Consider the following 19,146-nt stretch of genomic DNA (forward strand, 5'->3'; position numbering starts at 1 on the left):
TTTGTTCTCATGAAAACTTTTTCATTAATTTTATTTTCAGTTCCGAAAACACAATGATAATTCTAATCTATTTGTAAAACTTTTCGTATTTATAAATCTAGACCATATTCTCTTACAATTGGACCTGCTGCAATATTTCATTGCATTTCAGAATTAGCGGTATGGTATGGTATGGTATTTGGAGGAGGCGACCGACAGCTGAGGTCATTTGCGCCATGAGGGTAGGGTATAGAAGGAAGGGTGGAGAGCAACCCGGCGTCGGCATTAGCCTGCTCTTAGCGAAAGGCGCCAAGGGGACCACGGCTTAACGTCCCATCCGACGGACGGAGTGTTGCGCTTGAAATGTCCTCCACACAACATTCAAGCAGGGATTTCTCTGCCACTGCCGGGATTTGAACCCGAGCCCGCCGGGTAGGAAGCCAACATTCTAGCCACCATACCGACCCCATCCCCTTCAGAATTAGCCCACAAGTTAAAATGCTAATACCAATTTTATTGCTACGATTTTTTTTCTTGGCAAAATATTTCAACATTTACTATAGTTTCATTTCTTTAAATGGAACTAATTAAAACTTTCATGTAATAACGTTTTTTTGCCCATAACTTTTTATGAACACAATTCTTCGTGTTATGGAATCATTTTATCGTCATATTTCTTGGGAAAAAGTGTATATTGATTTGGCTTTACTTTTAATTAGTTCATTATTATTTTATAATTTTTATCCAATGGTGGCAAAGTAATTTTTATCCTATGGTGGAAATGGTATAATTTATAGGGGAAGTATGTAAAAAATATTAATATCTGTCTGCTTTAAGATGGTTTATATAAATAAACACTGTGCTATTAATGTGTCAGATCAACGCTCATTATTAACTCAAGCTATGACATTAGATATAGTTTGTATTTTTTAGCCATTTCATGTGAGATTCATTGAATTGGTGTTGAAATGGAAAAATACGTTCAAAAACTAAAATATTGCTGGGTAGGATAAAGTAAATATTTTAGCGAAAAATATCAGTGGAAATTTTGAGACGGTGCGAAGGATAATATATTTATTAATATATAATGAATATAGTAAAATATATTAGTAGGATAATTTAACGTTTTTTTCGTAAAAAATACAATTTTACCTTCAGAGGGTGCCTAAAATTTATGTGAATGCCTAGAGGAGTATAGTAATCTGGTGGGTAGGACTAAGTGACTGCTCATTGGAGGGTCCAGGTTCAGATCCACGGGAAAGCCATCGGATGCCCCCAAGCCTACTCATAGCTTCCGGTTGGTACAGGGAAAAGAACTTGTACCGTAGTCTGAATAATATATTTATTAATATACAATGAATATAGTATAATATATTAGTAGGATAATTTAACGTTTTTTTCGTAAATAATACAATTTTACCTTCAGAGGGTGCCTAAAATTTATGTGAATGCTTAGAGGAGTATTGTAATCTGGTGGGTAGGACTAAGTGACTGCTCATTGGAGGGTCCAGGTTCAGATCCACGGGAATGCCATCGGATGCCCCCAAGCCTACTCATAGCTTCCGGTTGGTACAGGGAAAAGAACTTGTACCCTAGTCTGAATGTGAGAAATTCACTTACCTGCACTCAATAAAGTCCATTTTGGACTTTATTCTCACTCGTCGAGAATACCTTTCGAGTTTAATGACTTAGCGGGTGAGAAATACTGTATTGTAAATTTTATTGTTTTAAATGAATATCTTTACACATCCTTTTCCCCTATTCTGGCGTCCGTTTTAAAATTCATCAGGTAACTAGGTAACAATAATAAGATTAATAGATCATGATTTGCGCCTGAAGATGATGATAATTCATCGGAACCCGGGTCGCGCTATGTAAAAAGGAAGTGATATAAGTAATAGTGTTATACATCCAAGAAAACTTATAATGGAATACCACAAAGTTAGTAATGATTTAGTGAATTTCATTTATCTTTTATACTGTATTGTATCACAAAATAACTGTAAAATTAGTACTTATATCGGAAATTTATGTGCAATATTAGTTTTTACTCCGATTTTATTATGCTATTACTTTTTTATCATAGAATGCACTTTTCCAGAGAAACGTCTGTAAATTATTTCATCGAGGTATGCTGAAAAAACTGTACTTTTCTAATCCCATTCCCAAATTTCGAGGGGTTAACAAGAAGCTGAATTTTTAAAATTTAGCCGCTCCCTATTTGAAATAGTTCTCTGGCGGAATATTCCTGAAGATTTAGCTTTTCTTACGGTCTTCTCCCTTTTGAACACCATTTCACCCAGCTCTTGAGTTTCCGTCCATTCGGAAGCGCTGGTGAATGCTCCCTCGCGCAGTGGTAAGAAGACTCTGGAGGGCCGAAAAGCATCTCTTCAGCTCCCGTCATTGCGAAACCTTTGAATTTGCCACGCACTTTTGCGAATTTGAATGGAAAAAAAGAAAGGGAGCTGAAAAAGCAGTAGCTCAAACTCATGTCACCGTTGCCATGGTGAGAGCGCAGTCGAATTGGACAGCGCGAGAGAGAGACGTATGGTGAGAGGGAACTGGGCGAAGAAGGGAGTATATCCCTACCATATACCTTCCTGTATTTCCATTGGCAGAGACAGAAGAGTGAAGGAAATGAGTCATCACTCCCCACTCCCTGCTTCCTGCCTTGAAAAAGAAAGAGAGAGGTTGAAAGCGGGAGGGTGAGAGATTTTGTGGAATATAGGATGGCAGATACGAGGTACAGGAAATGTGTGTAAATAACCAACACTCCTCCCGAAATGCCAAGGTAAAGAAATTAAAGATGGGATCGAGGAGTTCAAAAGTGCACTTTAAAGCGTTCCTCCAGATGAATCTTTTCGTTACGCCATGTGCCGTGGAGCTCTTAAATTGGTTTTACGAGTGTTTTGCTGCCCGTTTCCTTCTGAATCACTCCTTTAAATTTGGAAGACTTCGCTCGCATCCACTCTTATCTTCCACTCCACGTGTCTTTCAGCGTCCTTTCCGAAGATTTCTCTCTTCTCAACTCCCTTCCGTCCATCTTCCAAAGCTTCCTCCTCGATTCACGAAGGCCGCTGACTGAGTGAAAAATCCTTGTTCGCCTTCCTCTCCCCCTTCTCGCGTTCTTGAGAGAGGCAAAAGGCTATATCACGCGGGACGATTCTGTGAGCCCGGAATCGAGGGAGAAATGGTCCGTTGGCAGTTTAGGAAAAGTTGTAAATCACTCGCTGGGGAGGAAGATGGAAATTACTCCCGTTTTGTTTTTATTCAATCCTTTTTGATGCCTAAAGATAGGTTCATCCTCTCTCGTAAAAAAACAGGCTGCCCAAAGGCTCTAAAGCAAATTAATACGCAGCCAACTCAAGATGGGGAAACATGGACGTTTTAAAATGAAATAGTGTGTAAACATCTCCAATTTGCCAGAATCCGTATGGAGTCGGGCTAAGGTCGGATTTATCTGCCGTTTCCGGTCCAGTTACTGGAATATGATGGCCTCGAATGCTCCTTTAGAACACGTCATCCTTAATTTAGAAAGAATGACAGCGTAATGAAATAAGACGTTTCTACGCACTTCTTTGAAAGCGGTGGGTGTATTTAGTTCGTCATATCCTCAATATTTTCGAGAATGTCTTGGATTATTGCCATGGAAAACTGTACCTTCTATTATAACTAAGCATATGTAACCCTTTACTCACAGATTTTTTTACGGAGCGAATATAAGTATATCCTTTATGGATTCGTAGTTTGAAGTGGTTACCGTCAAATGATCTTTGAGCTCTGAGAGAATTCGGGGGAGAAACCTTAAGTTTGAGTTAGCCTTTCTTCGTAAAGAGCAGATAACTATTTTCAGTTTTGGAAAAAATAAATCGTGAACATCAACCTATCTGTGTTAATTTGCCACCAGCGACAATCTGATTTTTTTAAATACGCTTCCAATTGCAGAATTATCAAATGCCGTGGGCCGCATTAGCTTTGACTGATTCAACACCATCTTGATTTTTTCCAGATTTAGTGGAGTTGGTTTTGACTTCTTTGTTCATTCATTACAGCACCACCGAAAACGGTTCCATTTGGGCTTTTACATTACATTTTAATAAAATGACAATAACCAATGTGGGTCTAAAAACCCGCTACCCTCGGTTTGGCAGGCGAGAACTTTGCCCCACTGTCACCCAGCCCTACTCATTGGACCTAATTGAGTGTTCACGTATTAAGTCTCCAGTCCTTAGATGTCCCTTGCAACGGTTCACTTATCATTTGAGGAACATCAGAGGTAACTCCAATCAGTTATATTTTTTGGCTATGCAACTGTGTAATTATGTTTTAAGAGAATGTATTTAGTTTCTTTGGATCGCAGCATATTGGAAAAGCTTAATCTGAAGCAAATCATTACCTTTGGAAACGCTGATATTCGGCTTTCTTTCAGTCAATTGCCGTGTAAATTTCCAAGGACTCACTCCGGTTATGGATCTAGGACTCTTGAGCTATTCATTCAGCAATGACCGACTCGAATCAAATAACTCTCCTTATGTATGGCTGCTTCACTCATCCATTTCGTTTTCATGAAACATCTTCCCCATCTTCTAGCATGTTTCGTTTTCACAGCAGTATCTACCGAAGAATGAAAACGAGGAATATAATTTAACTTGACCCCTGACTATCATCGTAATGATGCTAATATCTCTGTGAGATAAACTCTTTTTTAAACAACCCTTGCCCGTAAAAAAAAGCTCCAAAGACCAGTCTCTATATCCGCTATCATCTCGCCACTCAAAACGTTCTTCTGAGAAACGAAGCCTTTCTCATGAAATTTTCGAAATATTCTGTTTGTTCTTCTGAAAATGACGGCCATAATGAATAAACTTTTCGCGATTTCGAAACTTTCGTAATACATGGAATGGGCATTTTAAAATTCTGATTTCCATGCTGGTTATAATTGTCCGTTTCTTTCAATCTTGCTAAAACTTGTCTTTATAATCTTGTAGTTATGACAGAAAAGGGTTATGAAGTCGACTTACCATAAGTAAGATACTATAAGTATCGTGCTGAAAATATGTTATGTCATTACACAACTTTTATAGTTATTTGCGATAGAAAGCTGTAATTGATTACGAAACATATTTGTTGCATGAAAAAGGCGAAAAAATGGGCTTAAAGACCTTAAAAAAATTGATTACATAATAACATTAGGGCCGAAATATCCACATTATGTTTGCTACAATTTTGCTTTTAGCCTCTATTAATGTTAAAAATGATAGCACTCCTTTTTCATATTTATGAGCGCGAAAATTATTTGCTTTCGCGGACTAACACAATTACCCCACAATCCCCACATTACACCGGAGAACAATCTATTTATTGTTTTAGATCTGAGACATTTTTTGGATTAGCTTATGGCCTCTGGATAAGGAAATAACCTCAATTTTTATCTTTCACGTCAACTTTTTAAGCTGCAGGATACCCTCTTTTTTGCTCATATATCATACAAAATTTGCATATGAATGAATTTAAAAGGGAAATCTTGCTTGTATACTTTTCATACAGAATTACGATATAACTGATGAATGGTTTGGTACTAATGAATGAATGATTTATCGATGCGTGGGATTTGACAACGAAATATGTTTGTATGCAACCCGCACAACACTGAAGCTTCCCCCAAGAAGCAAAAGTCGGGATACGTGTTTTCGTCTCACTTTAGTATCTCCTGCATAATTAGACTAAAATTCATCATTCATTCAAAGAATAGTCGCATAAAGTCAATTTCAGCCAATTGGAGAGCAACGATGCCTCTTGTGATAGATACTCAATCTTGCAGAAAGTGGTCACAGTCACAAAAGGTGAAGTGAATAAACTTTTCGTGGTAGAAGAAAACTGACTAAATTTTTGCAACCATTACGCCTATATTCCCTAAAATCCGTTAAAAATATATGCAGAAAATTCGACAGAAAATGTGTTGAAAATTGTTCTCACTATTATTCGTTCCACCCGTATTCCACCCCTAGGGCGAGCCCTCCTCTGTGCCAACTCCGCGCACTGCTGCTTGCGTGAAGGTGAGTGTCCTTGGTCACGGCAAGTCTGCGGTTTTAACGCTCATCTTCGCTCGCCGCATTTCGGCTCTTGGCAAATGGCGCAAGGTCACCGTGCATCGAGGTAAACTGGAAACAGGAGAGACGATGAACTATCTGCGATCCTTTGCAAGTTCAAGGACGGGGATGACAAATTGTAGTGTGCTGGTTATTTTAAGTTCCACAGGACAGATGTCATCTCTTCCAGTGGCGAAGCGAGGTGGGGTTTTGGGGGATAAACCCCCCCCCCCCCAGAGCTCAGAAAAATTTTTAAGTTTAATCCATGTTATTTAATTTTATTGATATTAGTAATAGAATAGTGTTGGGATTAATGAAATATCTTTCAAAAACCGGTAAATCAAGTCATTTTGAACCCTTAATGTTAATAATTTTCTGGAGGAGGGTCCCCGCAACTCCCGCTTACCCTGGCAGGCATGCATTAGCCCCACACCCCAAAGCATTAGTTGCGCCTAAAACCCCACCTAGCCTTAATTCTTAGCTGCGCCCCTGATTTCTCCAAGTTCTTTTTATTTTCACCCCTTATTTAGAAACTGATTTTCAGATTCACAGCGGATTTCCTAGCCTAGAAAGAAGGTTATAACGGCTTATATTGCCCATTATCTCCTTTTCAACGTTTCTTCATGGTAAATAATGATGAGTGGTAAAACTGTAAAATGAAAGTTACAGAAGAACGAGCTATGTCCTTTTATTAAGGAGTGTTATTGTATTCACAGCATTTTACATTGCGAAGGTTGTTATTTTCTTTTGAGAAAAATTTGTCACTTCATGTCATTGAACAGATTGAATAATGCAGTCATGTCAGTGGGAAATTGATATGATCAATGGAGATGAGCAAAATACGTTTTACCTATTAATGTATTCAAAAGTGAGAATAAAAATTAAACCTACAACTGTGAGAGTGAGACTGTCAATATATGATGCGTGCTCTCGTGGCTTTAAGATTCATTTCTTTTCCTCGGTAGCATTCTAAATTGGATTCGAAGTGAGTGAAATGCATGCATGTGTAAATATTCGTAGATGCGTCAAAGTACCACATGCATCCAAGAAATGCATATTACGATGGTTGCACAAATTGAACAGCCATATATCATAATTATGAAGCATTCAGATTATGTAAATACTCGCAAAGCATGGGAAATTGAACATAAAATAATGTCTTTTACTCAAATGCTGACAGTACCTAGCATTAAAAGATATGCCAGCTAATACCATTACTCGAATATTTGATACGTACGTCCTAGTTTTCTTGTGCTACCTTCACCGGAGGCATTACTTCACTCCTATGTAAAAATGAAAAACATGGAAGAACTATGCCAGAATTTATGAATCGAAAGCTCTGTAAAGTATTAATTACAAAATTTATCTTCTCAGCTGAAAAGAGCAAAAATTGCTTTTCTCAATCGATAATATTTATTTAAACGCTCATTATAGGAGTTTAAACATTCAAGGCGGGCTATGTTTGTTTGTTTTCCTTATTTATTGAATGATTTCACATACGGGAGTGATTGTACGCTCTTTTCATGAAGGAACATAATGAAGTTTAAGAAGTTTCCTTGTTTATTGAATGATTTCGCACACATAGGGGACAATTGTAGGCTCTTTCCGTGAATGAACTTATTGAAATTTCAATTTTGAGTCAATGTATATTTCTTAGAATAAAGTGGGATATTACACATTCACGATGAAAGCCTCTCGTGTCAATATTTTAGGTGGAAAATATTTATCTTCTTGCCGGCTAGTAATTGAATGGGACCTTCAACCATTCATATCAAGTACTGGTAAAATTCAGTGCTGCAAATTAGCTTTTATTCTATGAAATGGACATCATTACCTTCTTGGCAAAATACAGTCGAAATAAAGAGGATTGAAACTTTTAGGATGGTCATGCATTGATTTGTGTACTAATATATTTAATGGGCAAATAATGAAACTATGCCTACAAATGGAATTTCTTACATTAAATACCCATAAAATAAATTTAACTTTCAGAGGAATATTCAGGAAAAGCAGCAAATTAAACTTATCCTCAAGGAAAAAGAGATATTCAGAAATTATGAAATCAATATGTATTTTTTTAATGTTGCCTTTCAAACCTTTATAACTAAGGATGAAACTTTAAAAAAAAATATTTCTGAAAAACCAGGACTGAGCACTATTTCACAGTGAAACAGAGAGTACCGCAGTAGTTCTCTCCTACTAGTAGCAGATATTTGCGGCATCGTTTAGGCCAGCATTTGATCCTAACATTTTGGATTTAAATAGCCTAAAAAAAGAGTGGGATAGTCCACTGGGTTGCTGTTTCCATTTAATGAGCCTTTCTAGATCTCTAGATAGCTTTAATCGTGCGATGTAATCTCTCACGTCTTAGTCCCTTTGAAGATCTTACGGTCTTGGACCGAGACACAAAAATGAGCCAAAAATATATCCACCCCGTTGTTTTTTCGTTAAACGCTGGCGACCGTGGAATAGGACTCTCTCTCTCACCCGTTTCCCCCTCCCACTTCCCCCCCAAACCCACCCCAATAGTTACACCCACCCCACCACCACTTTCTGCTTGAAATCCTGCCTGAGGCTGCGACATAACGTCATCTGTTCTCCACTCGACTCTCACCCCCCTTGTCCACGACCGAAAAAAATAAACACCCCCTGCCTCTTCTCTCTCCCTCGCCCCCTACGTCATGTGCTCGTGATGGTGGTGCTGGAAAAATATAAAGGATGGTGAGAGAGGAACCTTCACGGAGCAGCGTTACCTCCCGAAAAACCAACAAGGAAGCCAGCGGGGACAGTCACCAGCAAACCCGCAAGACTGTTGCCCCGCTGAAAGAATGGGACCGTGAAATAGCCCTTGTCTCGGTCACTTCACAATTAACAACTCCGCAAAAAAATCCTTCAGCTCCTCCCTGATACTCCACGCTTCGCTCATCCCTCTCTCTCTCTCTCTCTCTCCTGCCTCCCCCCCCCTGCCACCCCTGACTCGCCCGACCTCAAGGGCCTCCGTGACACACTGAAGAGCGCCCTCAACTCACTCCAGACCCAACCCTCCGCATGGCCCACCCCTACCCTACCTTCATATTGATTAGTTACTGTTTTTTTGTTTTGTATCGTGAAGTCTCAAAAGATGAAGGATAATGAGAAATTATTTAAAGAAGCATGTTCAGCTATTTCATTGCCTAGCATAAGGATTCCTCGATGCAGTGGGACTGTGCTTTTAGTTTAAGGTAGACATCGTAAACCTGAGTTGTTTTTATTGCATTTTAATTATTTTGTGTGTGCAAATAAGGGTATAAAATTCTTTCATTTGTTCTCAAAAGTTTGGCATTCATATGCTACAAATTCCGGAATAATTAACCCATTATAACCCAATTTTGCTTCTGAGCAACATTAAAAATGTATATATTTTATGCTCTACTCAGGAAACATTTAAACTACGCATTATTTTGAGGAGTAGATTGTAATGGTGAAACATATAGCTGCCAATATGACTATAAAAGAGGGTGAAATTTTCAAGTTTTCAAAATGAAAAATCTTGAAATTTGATTTCTCCCAGAAGCAGCTCTGGGTTAGAAAGGGTTAAAACCCCTTCCCTGGCGGGATTCGCACTTGTAGGTTTTGCACACCAGGACAACCCCGCGACCGAGGCTGGCCTAAGAATGTAATACATCTTATTTCAGTGATAGCAAATTTTATGCTGGTTAAATTAATGGTATTTTCTTATGGGTCCTGTCCATGGTCTGACGCCACTTTCCATGTCATATTACTTTTTATCTCGTTGGACTCAAGTAACCTTAATCGGTAGAAGGGTTTAATTCATAGTTTAATGCATGATTTGAAATGGAACCATGCTCTTTATAATTATAAACTTCTTAAAACTGCACTAACTGATGGGGTATTATGTTAATATTCATACATTTAACCTCCTGGTCTAGATGGCTTTATTGGCCCTACATTGATTAATTATAATTTCATTTTAATATCATCAAGTTACGGAAGATGAATAGAATAACTTAGTTTCAATTCAGAAATATGCTAAGTTGATCATTTTCCTCTCATGGTGACTACATTATGCAGTAAAACCATGGCTATATAGTAAGATATGTAAATCTGGATTCTTAGACCTATTTGAATAACATTAACTCGGCATGAATAATATAATGTGTCGCATTTTATTGGTGGGATACTATTCAAATGATTTTGCATTAGGCGAAATCTCGGCATATGGGCTGATCTGCAGTCTTTTTCCTCTCACAAGATTCAATTTACCCTTGTGGTTCGAAGAGCCAAGGTTTATCATACATGAGTTAAGTATGCAATTTTTAACGAGTAACAGGTTGCCATTTTTCCGTTCTGGAAATAACTTAGATGACCAACACGATGGTTTCTGAGTGGTTACATCATGGAAGAAAAGAGAAAATAATAAAAATTAATATCGTAAGTTCATTGTAGTAAATTAATGTAAAAATAAATAAAAAGTGAAGTAAGATATCCCAGGATAGTTAAATAAGACATTTAATGCAGACGAGGTCAAGCGGCTAACGGAAAGAAGGGATTTTTTTCGAGATAGTTGGAATTGTTGTTGTTGTATACCATCTACTGTGTGTAAAATATTTAACTTCATATTTGTTGCATATTCTATGCTGTAATTTATTTTATAGTCACTGCATTTTTGAATTTATTTATGCACATAAAACTTTGTTCAATATTTTTCTATAGGTAATGAGTATTTTCGTTCATATCTTTTTTTCCGATTCCGCATTTAAGAATTTTGAAGTTACACTAATTATACTCTCATTGCCTACAAGCAACTATACTTTCCTGATTGGAAATAATTATATGCATGAACACATGTATGGAAGAGTAAATATTATTATTAATAACTTGAGAATCAACAGAGTCGAACACAAGCGTGGATCGTGAATTTATTCTTTCACTTCAGAATCAAGATAAAATCGCAAATACACGCAAAACAGGAGGTTGATGGCCTTTAATACCACTGACGGAAGGAAAACGTAGTTTCACATTGCAGTCGCATAATATATTTTCGTTCTTCAACGCGCGTGTTTAACCAAATACTGTACCGGTGTCTGGTAAAGTGGCAGTTGAAAGAAAATCTCAGGATGATGTCACGTAAAAAGCCTTCAAAGACGAGATAAAGGGGTAATTTACCCTAGTAACATTTAGCTCTCCAACAAAAACGCCTTTTGATCACCAGGGTGCTAAGTAAGGCTAGGCTCCTAGCCCTACACTTTGCGCAGTTAACATCAAAGGTAATGCCACATCTACTCAACTTGTCGGGGAGAAATTCAAATGACTCAAAGGCATGTGTCGGAAGTCACGGTTGATACCTTTAAATTTTATCCCCTTAACAGCTTTGAATCATACGGTGAGCCTTAACACAACCTTAGCAGTGAGTTCTGCGTTTGTCTCTTCCTTGGCTAAATGACGGCAATTAGAATGAACGTGTAAAATGCTGCTGATGGCGAAAAGATTTTGGCTTTCTCAAAAAATATTTGGGGCGTGAAGCTTTTATATTTTTCAGACTAAACTGTAGAAAAATATCCAGCATAATTAGTGCACATAATAAAACCTTTGATTGAATTCTATGCCGCTACATAATTTAAAACTCGAATATTTAATACTTTGCAATCAGTAAATAGAGCGCATATTTTCATGGCATTTCAACGATTTACTAACGTAGCAATGCATAGAAAATACTTGAATAACTATGCCATAGCGTTAATTTTATTAACGCGATTGTAAATACTATAAAGATGAAATCTAATCATTTATAACATTCCTTTTCTTTTAAAAGTAATTCATTCACTGGCTCAGGATTTACTTAATACTTTCAAGGACGCTGCTAAACATTTGCTTCACGTTAAAATCCTCATCGGGATAGGTATATCTGAGGAAATTAAAATTGAAGAATAGGTAAAAATGATATTTTAAATTTTGTTGCGATATAGTCCATTTATCCATCCAGAAATATCTTCACTCTCATGAAGAGGCAGGATCCCATAATAAAGTATTGAATTTATCTCAAAGAAGGCGATTATAATTGTTTTTCGGTGGTTAGGCTGGAATCAAGTAACTGATGCTTCTGAGGTCTTCATTATTTATGCGGTTGTTATGATCTTTTTTCCGCAGTAATATTCTTAGAGCTTGATTTATAGCGTCTGGTTAAGACCAACCCTGAGATAATACAGTCTTTTACTTTACTTAGAGGTGATGGAAAGTTCTGGTTAACTTCTGCATAAGGTCGGACCTAAGCCTTCACCAGAACTTTCAGTCCAAACCAGATTAAGTTGAGGGTAAATTATCTCATAGTTCAGACTAATTAGACATTACAAAAAACGGCTCTTAGTTTTCCATTTTAACTAGAGCTAAATTTTAGTAACTAATTATTTTATAGCGATATTTATAATAAGATGCATTCATTGACGCTGTTCTTTTTAAAAACACCATTTGAAATCCACAGTTCTAAGGGTATTAAAATTTTATTCCGCTTAGGTTATTTTTTGTAAAACCATGAGTTAAATGTAAAATAATGACTGTAATCATTAGGATTGGTGTGTACCTATTTTTTGTTGAGCTAATAGTGTTGGTGAATTATTTTTTCTTCAAAAAACTACCTTCTTGCCTACTTTTAGGAAAATATTCGTGGTAAATTACCTAAGGTTTATGCATGACCTCAGCAAACGTATTTCCCCAAAGGATAAGCCTTGCTTATTTGCTCCTGGTTGTTAGGTTACGTCCTCCTCTCTCAAATTAGAAGTTGAGCGGTTCATTTGATATTCATTCGCAATTGCTCCCTCATTTCTGCACCAACCCTCAGTAAACGAGGCCATTAGCGCGGCGTTGCACATGACTTAAGCGCCAGGGACAAAGAACGGACGTGGAAGATAGGCGCGGGGCACCTGGTCCGAACAACTACTCTTGCGCGACGACCTCGAAGAGAGACGGAAAGAGTATGAAAGCGATGCAATGCGAGCCATGGCCAAGAGGAGTTGTAATGACGGCTGAGTGGAGAAGGGTAAGGTGAGCTTCGTCGGTTGCAGTGGCTCTTTCAGCAGGCCATTAGGGAGTTGGCGTGCTAGCATGCAGGTGACTCGGGGAGAGAGAGAGAGAGCGTTTTTCGTTTGCAGTGTGCAGAGTGGTTGAAAGCTCTCTTTGGCACCCTTTCTCCGTCGGAGCCAGGCTCCGCGAGTCCATATAAGTAGGCGAGCGAGGACTCTTCTCAGTGGGTGTCACTAGATGGAGACTAAAGTGAAAGTGTTAATCACTTTGGCACCCTATCCCATCCCACTCAGAGACTAACTACTGTAGCTCAATAGCAGTAATACAATTACAAGGAAAGATTACTTATTGAGTTTTTTAAATTTTAATTGGTAGTTACAAGAGAATAAGTATTTATAATGCGGCTATTTTCAATAAAAATTTAACCGGCATATCTACAACTTGGTCTCTTCTGAATATTTCTAATTTATGCACGGTTGAAGGCCTATTTTTTACTCTTTTTGATGAAAAAACATCAGAGAACTAGTGTAGTAATTTATTTTGAGAAAATAAACATGAATATACAACGCATGGGAAATATTCAGCTTAATGGAAGTCTATCATTACTTCCAAATACCCCTGTTCACTAGTAAACGAAGCGTTAATGATAAATTGTAACTATAAGTCTTCATGGGGAAAATATTCTTAAAAATATTTTTTCGAGCTCTATTCGCCTACTTGTAGAAGGCCTTCGCGAGAAAAAAACTATTCTATTGCTGAGAATTATAAAAATATTCTGATATCTGCGTTTTTCTCTTGTACCGTTGCCTGATTCATGCAATCCGTAATTTAATGAAGGTCAGTGAAAAACTTGCTGACCTAAGGGTCGAGATCCGGGCTAGGTCTGGTTCGAAATCGTTTAGGCTGTGTAAGGCAAAATCCTTGCGTATAAAGTGACCCTGAGGAAGCTCTACCCTATATAAGAAAACGAGTGTTTTTATTAGAGCACTGATTGTGATTACGCTAATTAGCCATTGTCCACAAGAAATAACTCGTAAAAACTCTGATTATTTTGGTTTCTATGGATTTCATTGGATCGTGCAAGACCTGAATTGGTTCGTATTGCATTCTTGCCTGAGTTATAACGTCCACAATATGCATGCAATACGTCAGCGTGTTGCTCTCATTCAGAGATGGAAATGTGCCGATCCGAGCGTGGTCGTGTGGCAGTAGTAGGAATTTCCGTCATTCATGGCAGATGGTTATTAACGATGCCTCACGGGAATGGTTTCCGATGCGACTAGGAATAGTCCGAGCGGTTTGTCAACGTCGCCCCGATGCGGCACAGTGTCATGTCACGCCCGCTTGGCGGCGCCATCTGTTCCCCTCGCGACAGAAATTTGCATAGCGACATGGCGCGCGTGTGAGGGCGTGATCGTGCGTGGGAACTTCATTTATCACTGGGTGACGTGCGATGCATCGATGCAACAGAGGCCGCGCAGGGACTTGAGATCCTGGCGAAGGGAAAGATGGCCGAGCATCTACGGCGCCGAGACCTGTGCCATTTCCGCTCCCCGTCGTGAGATGTCCTTGACGCATCACCTTCTTCGGTCTCGGAAGATCGGCGCCGCTGAACGCCAGCGTAGGTCGAAGTTTTCGCCCTCGGGCAGTCGTACTGGCGCACTGAGTCTTCCTGTGATAAGTTTTGCTTTGAAACTTTTTTAACCTGCAGCATTAATAGTTTTTTAGTCACTATTATGTTTCGAGTTACAAATTTTTCGTTCAGTCACCATTATGGTTCGAGTTTCATCTGACTTGGAATGAATTTACGGCTAAACAAGTACGACTTTTTGCAAACTTAGTAGTGATATCGCATGAGGTGACTCGTGTGAGAAAATTTTGTCTGTAATTAATATTTTTCTCTCATATGACATGCTTTTATGCCATAAGATGTTTTATGTGATGTTTATGTGTTTACGATGTTTAAAAAATGATGTTTTGGCGTGTTTATTCGAGTTTTTCGCGTGGTTTCAAGTTGGTTTGCGCAAACCAATAAATTTTGCCTCTTTCATGAAGATATCGAGTCCTAATGAAATAAAAATGATTGTATATGGGTGTTGTGGATTTATAATTAAAACGTTTACTTAATGTGTAGGTAATGAAGGCGTGAGAAATCACAATTTTCTTTTTTGAATTTGTGGCTGTTGTATATTTTTGTACAGTTTTGGGATTAAATTTTATGTTTGAATTTTTTCAATATTGAAGGCTACTTTCGTGCTCATCGTAGGCACACTCATCAATAAAATACAATTTTCTACGAATAAATGGGGGATCATGTGTTTGGGACCCGTATTACGACGACAAATACAGCAACTTGAATCTTTATTCGCGTGGGCGATTGAAATTCGCTGGTTCGCCTTACGGTTTATTAGAATTAAAAATGTAATTCAATTTGTAGGTTTTGAGACATTATTTACAAATCGTCATTCTGGCGCTATGAGTGTGACTCAGCGGGACCGTCTGTATTTTGTCGAATGTCGAAGAAACACATAGGGTGTACGGAGGGCAAAGAATATGAATTCCAGGAGAATTTATTACAGAAAACCTATGACAGTGATGGTTAGGATTATTCTTCTTTGTTGAAGAAAAGCGAGAGTGAATATTTTCCTATTTAAATCGTGATTAGGTATCTAATCCTTTATTAGAATATTTGTTCATAATTGCTATTAATAGACGAAATAAAAATACTGTAATACCACGAACATCAACTTACACGAAGAAAAAATGAGGTCATGAAGCTGCGCGAGTATAGCCATTGTTCTTTTTCTCAGAGCACGAGTTTTTAGGAATCACTTTACTTCCTTTCTTTCTACTGTAGTTAGGCTTTTTTTCCTTTACATGGTATCGGCGTGATATATACGCCCAGCGTCTTGAAATTTCAAGGTACGCGAATTGGATCCTCGATTAAATTCACTCTAAGCTAAAGCATTTCATATCTTACAAATTACTAAGATTAATTTTTCACGTTACATAATAAAATGAAAATTTTCTGAGCCCTATTGCCTGTTGTTAATGATGGTTTATTCTATACACCTTACTGAATTTTTCAAGATAAAATTTTTAAATTTTCAACGAAAAATATGCCGGCAGGTAAGACCTGTTATATTTACATCCATTCTGCATAAGTGATATATATTCCTATTGTTTGAAACTAACCGCGTATTTTCCTGTATCAGTCATGCCTGGACTTTTCTTAACTGGTCCCTTTTTGCAGTACTTAGTCAATAAAAAAGTACCTAATTGTATTGGTAATTCACGTTATTACTCGGCCAAAAAGTCGATAAATGTCGCGTATTATTTCAGCGGTGTGTTGGACCATATTCTCAAATTAAATGGTTGCATTTACTCGAAGTCCATATCTTTGACCAGAGTAGCATTTGGTATTAATGACGCTTTCCTCACTTATTTAAAATTCCTGCAGCACATCTCATCCCAAGACTAGCGCACGGAAAACGAGGCCGCAAAACCCACTCGCGATGCGCAACTATCGCAGTTTGAACCCACATTTTTTCTTACAATTAATAACTAGCGCAAAACGGTTGAGCGCGAGGAGACTGCCACTAAATTGTCAATCCTCTCTTGGGAGTTGCAACGGTTTCGGGAAAATATGAGAATTGTGGTGTTCCTCATCTATCCCCTCCTCGTAATGTCCTCGCCTAAGCGTTGACGGATCGAGCGCTGCCACAATCTCTCTGAAAAAAAATATGGTAGCTATGTTTCCCCCCCGCGCGAGGTTCCCGTGAAATAAAGGCAGCGCTGACGGCAAACCAGACCCATGACCGTGCATACAATGTTTGATGAATCCTCACCAGCCTCGTGCATTTCTCTCTCTCTCTCCCGACGCCGGAGCACATGTATATGTTACGCGCATACGATGCACTATTAGAATAAATTGTTAAGCGGAGAAATCATCATCATCGCTATTATTTTTTAAGGTTTAATAAACGTAAAAACCTCCCTCCCGACTAATTAATTCGAGCACTTAAAAAGCGACCTCCTCTCGTTTCAGTGATCCTTTTTTTGAAACCCATGTTTTTTTTATTTTACTCTCCGTCTCTCCTTGTGTTTTGTGCGTCTCTCATGTGCACACCTACGTTCGTCACGTGTGCTCACCGTGCGTCGTCGTACTCCGCCATTGTTGCGTTGCCAGGTGAGAGCACCACGGAGTGTTGTATCCACCTTCCCCACCACTCCTCTCCATGTTTTTCCTCCCTGCCCGCTTGCACCCTCCCCGGTAGCTTTTCAAGGAACGCAGGCAAGCGTGAAGCACCACCCATCGCTGCTTTGGGACGTCGCAAGACACCGAGCCAACTCCATACACCCTCTTCTTCCCGCTTCTCTCTTTTTTTTATTTCATGCGAGAGCATATCCATGCTGCTACTCTCGGATTCCTGCCGGTGTAACACGCGACTCATACTTTGACTCATCCGTTTCCTCGTCTCATGTTTTCACTCGCATTCTCTCATTCAAAGCACTCCCGCATTTTATTCGCTCCACCGCAAAATATGCAACTGCTTAAATTTACGGTATGCCACTCCTCGTTAAAATAGATTTCAGCAGGTTGGTAGGGATTGAATGAGTAGGCACGGCGTTTTATCAACGTAAGTGGTTGCTTATTCCTTTCCTGTTTCAAATGGGGTTCTAATATTTTGTCCGCGATATTATTCAAGGAAATTATGGCGGATTGGTCAGAGGCGTAATTTTTACTCGTCACCCGAAAGTGCAAATAAGTGCAGGAATTCCCTAATGGAAAGATGATTTGCCATGATAGGGGCGCGAATCCCGGGTATCTTGAAATTTCGCCAGATGTTCTATATTTGAACTGACTACCAATGTATATTGGTCCTCTGCATAGTTTTATAAGCTTTTGAGGACACGATGGTTTATGCTTCTAGACATAAAATGCCGCAGGGCGTATGTTTCTGCTTATAGCACTACGGCCCCAAGGACAATTCTAAATATGCCTTATTGCTTATGCCCAAGGTATGAATCGTGTATATAACTTCGGTGCAGGTAGTTTGGTACCTCCACATAGTCTCCCGCAAGTGCACGTTAAGAATGAAAAATCACTGAATTTGGGATTTGGGTTCGTATCCCCGTCAAGATATAATCCCTCCCGGAATTTGGAATGTTCTTATTTCACTGCATTCTTTTAAATTTAATTTGGTGTAAATACGAATAAGAACTTTGCATTGGTGTATCCATCAATGCACAAGGGTTTTTTCTCGTGTCCAAGATTTATTATCGTGCATAATAAATTTTCTCATGTCAGTGACTGCCTTTTGCAACTGATTTGGTCGCTAGCCATAGCCAAATTATGTACATAATCAACAATACTCTAAATTAGAACCTATTTCAATAAACATCCATCGAAAATCTTCCAATACTTATTTTAATTGACATTGGAGGGGTAGAAAAGTACTTATCCCCATTTACATTTCTAAATAAATATGGCTCTTTCTTTAAATATTTTCATTTTTTTAAAGGTGTTGTTTGAATTTTTTGAGATTCTTTTGGTAAAGAGAAGTTATTATAAATTATTAAAGAGTTTAACTATCATTTACACCTTATGCTCATTAAAGAATCCTCAATTAAATGGCATATTTGTGACCTCTCATCTTCTATTTTTATCGCCAAACAACTTATCAGACATTGAATAAAAATGTGCAAAATTATATTAAGCAACTAATATTGCTTCTTTGGACCGACGTTCGGGCTATTCCAGTTATGATTGCTTGTCTCAGCGAATGTGGAATGTCGAAGTGTATAAATATTGTTTAAATGCTTTCTCTGCGAAAATAATCAAGGGTTGAAGATAAAAATGTGATATGGAAACCAATGGTTTCCATTTCTAGGTATATTTACCGTAAAAGGTATAAATTGTTGGCCCATTACATCAGCGATGGTTTGCTAAACGATCTCCTAAGTCATCTATATGCGTTTGCATGACAACATCTCCTCATCCCCGATATCATTGTGAGATTAAAGGAGTCCAAGTGTCTCGAAGCGGACCCTCAGAAGA

The sequence above is a fragment of the Ischnura elegans genome, chromosome 2, assembly GCF_921293095.1.
Source record: "Ischnura elegans chromosome 2, ioIscEleg1.1, whole genome shotgun sequence".
Taxonomy (NCBI): Eukaryota; Metazoa; Arthropoda; class Insecta; order Odonata; family Coenagrionidae; genus Ischnura; species Ischnura elegans.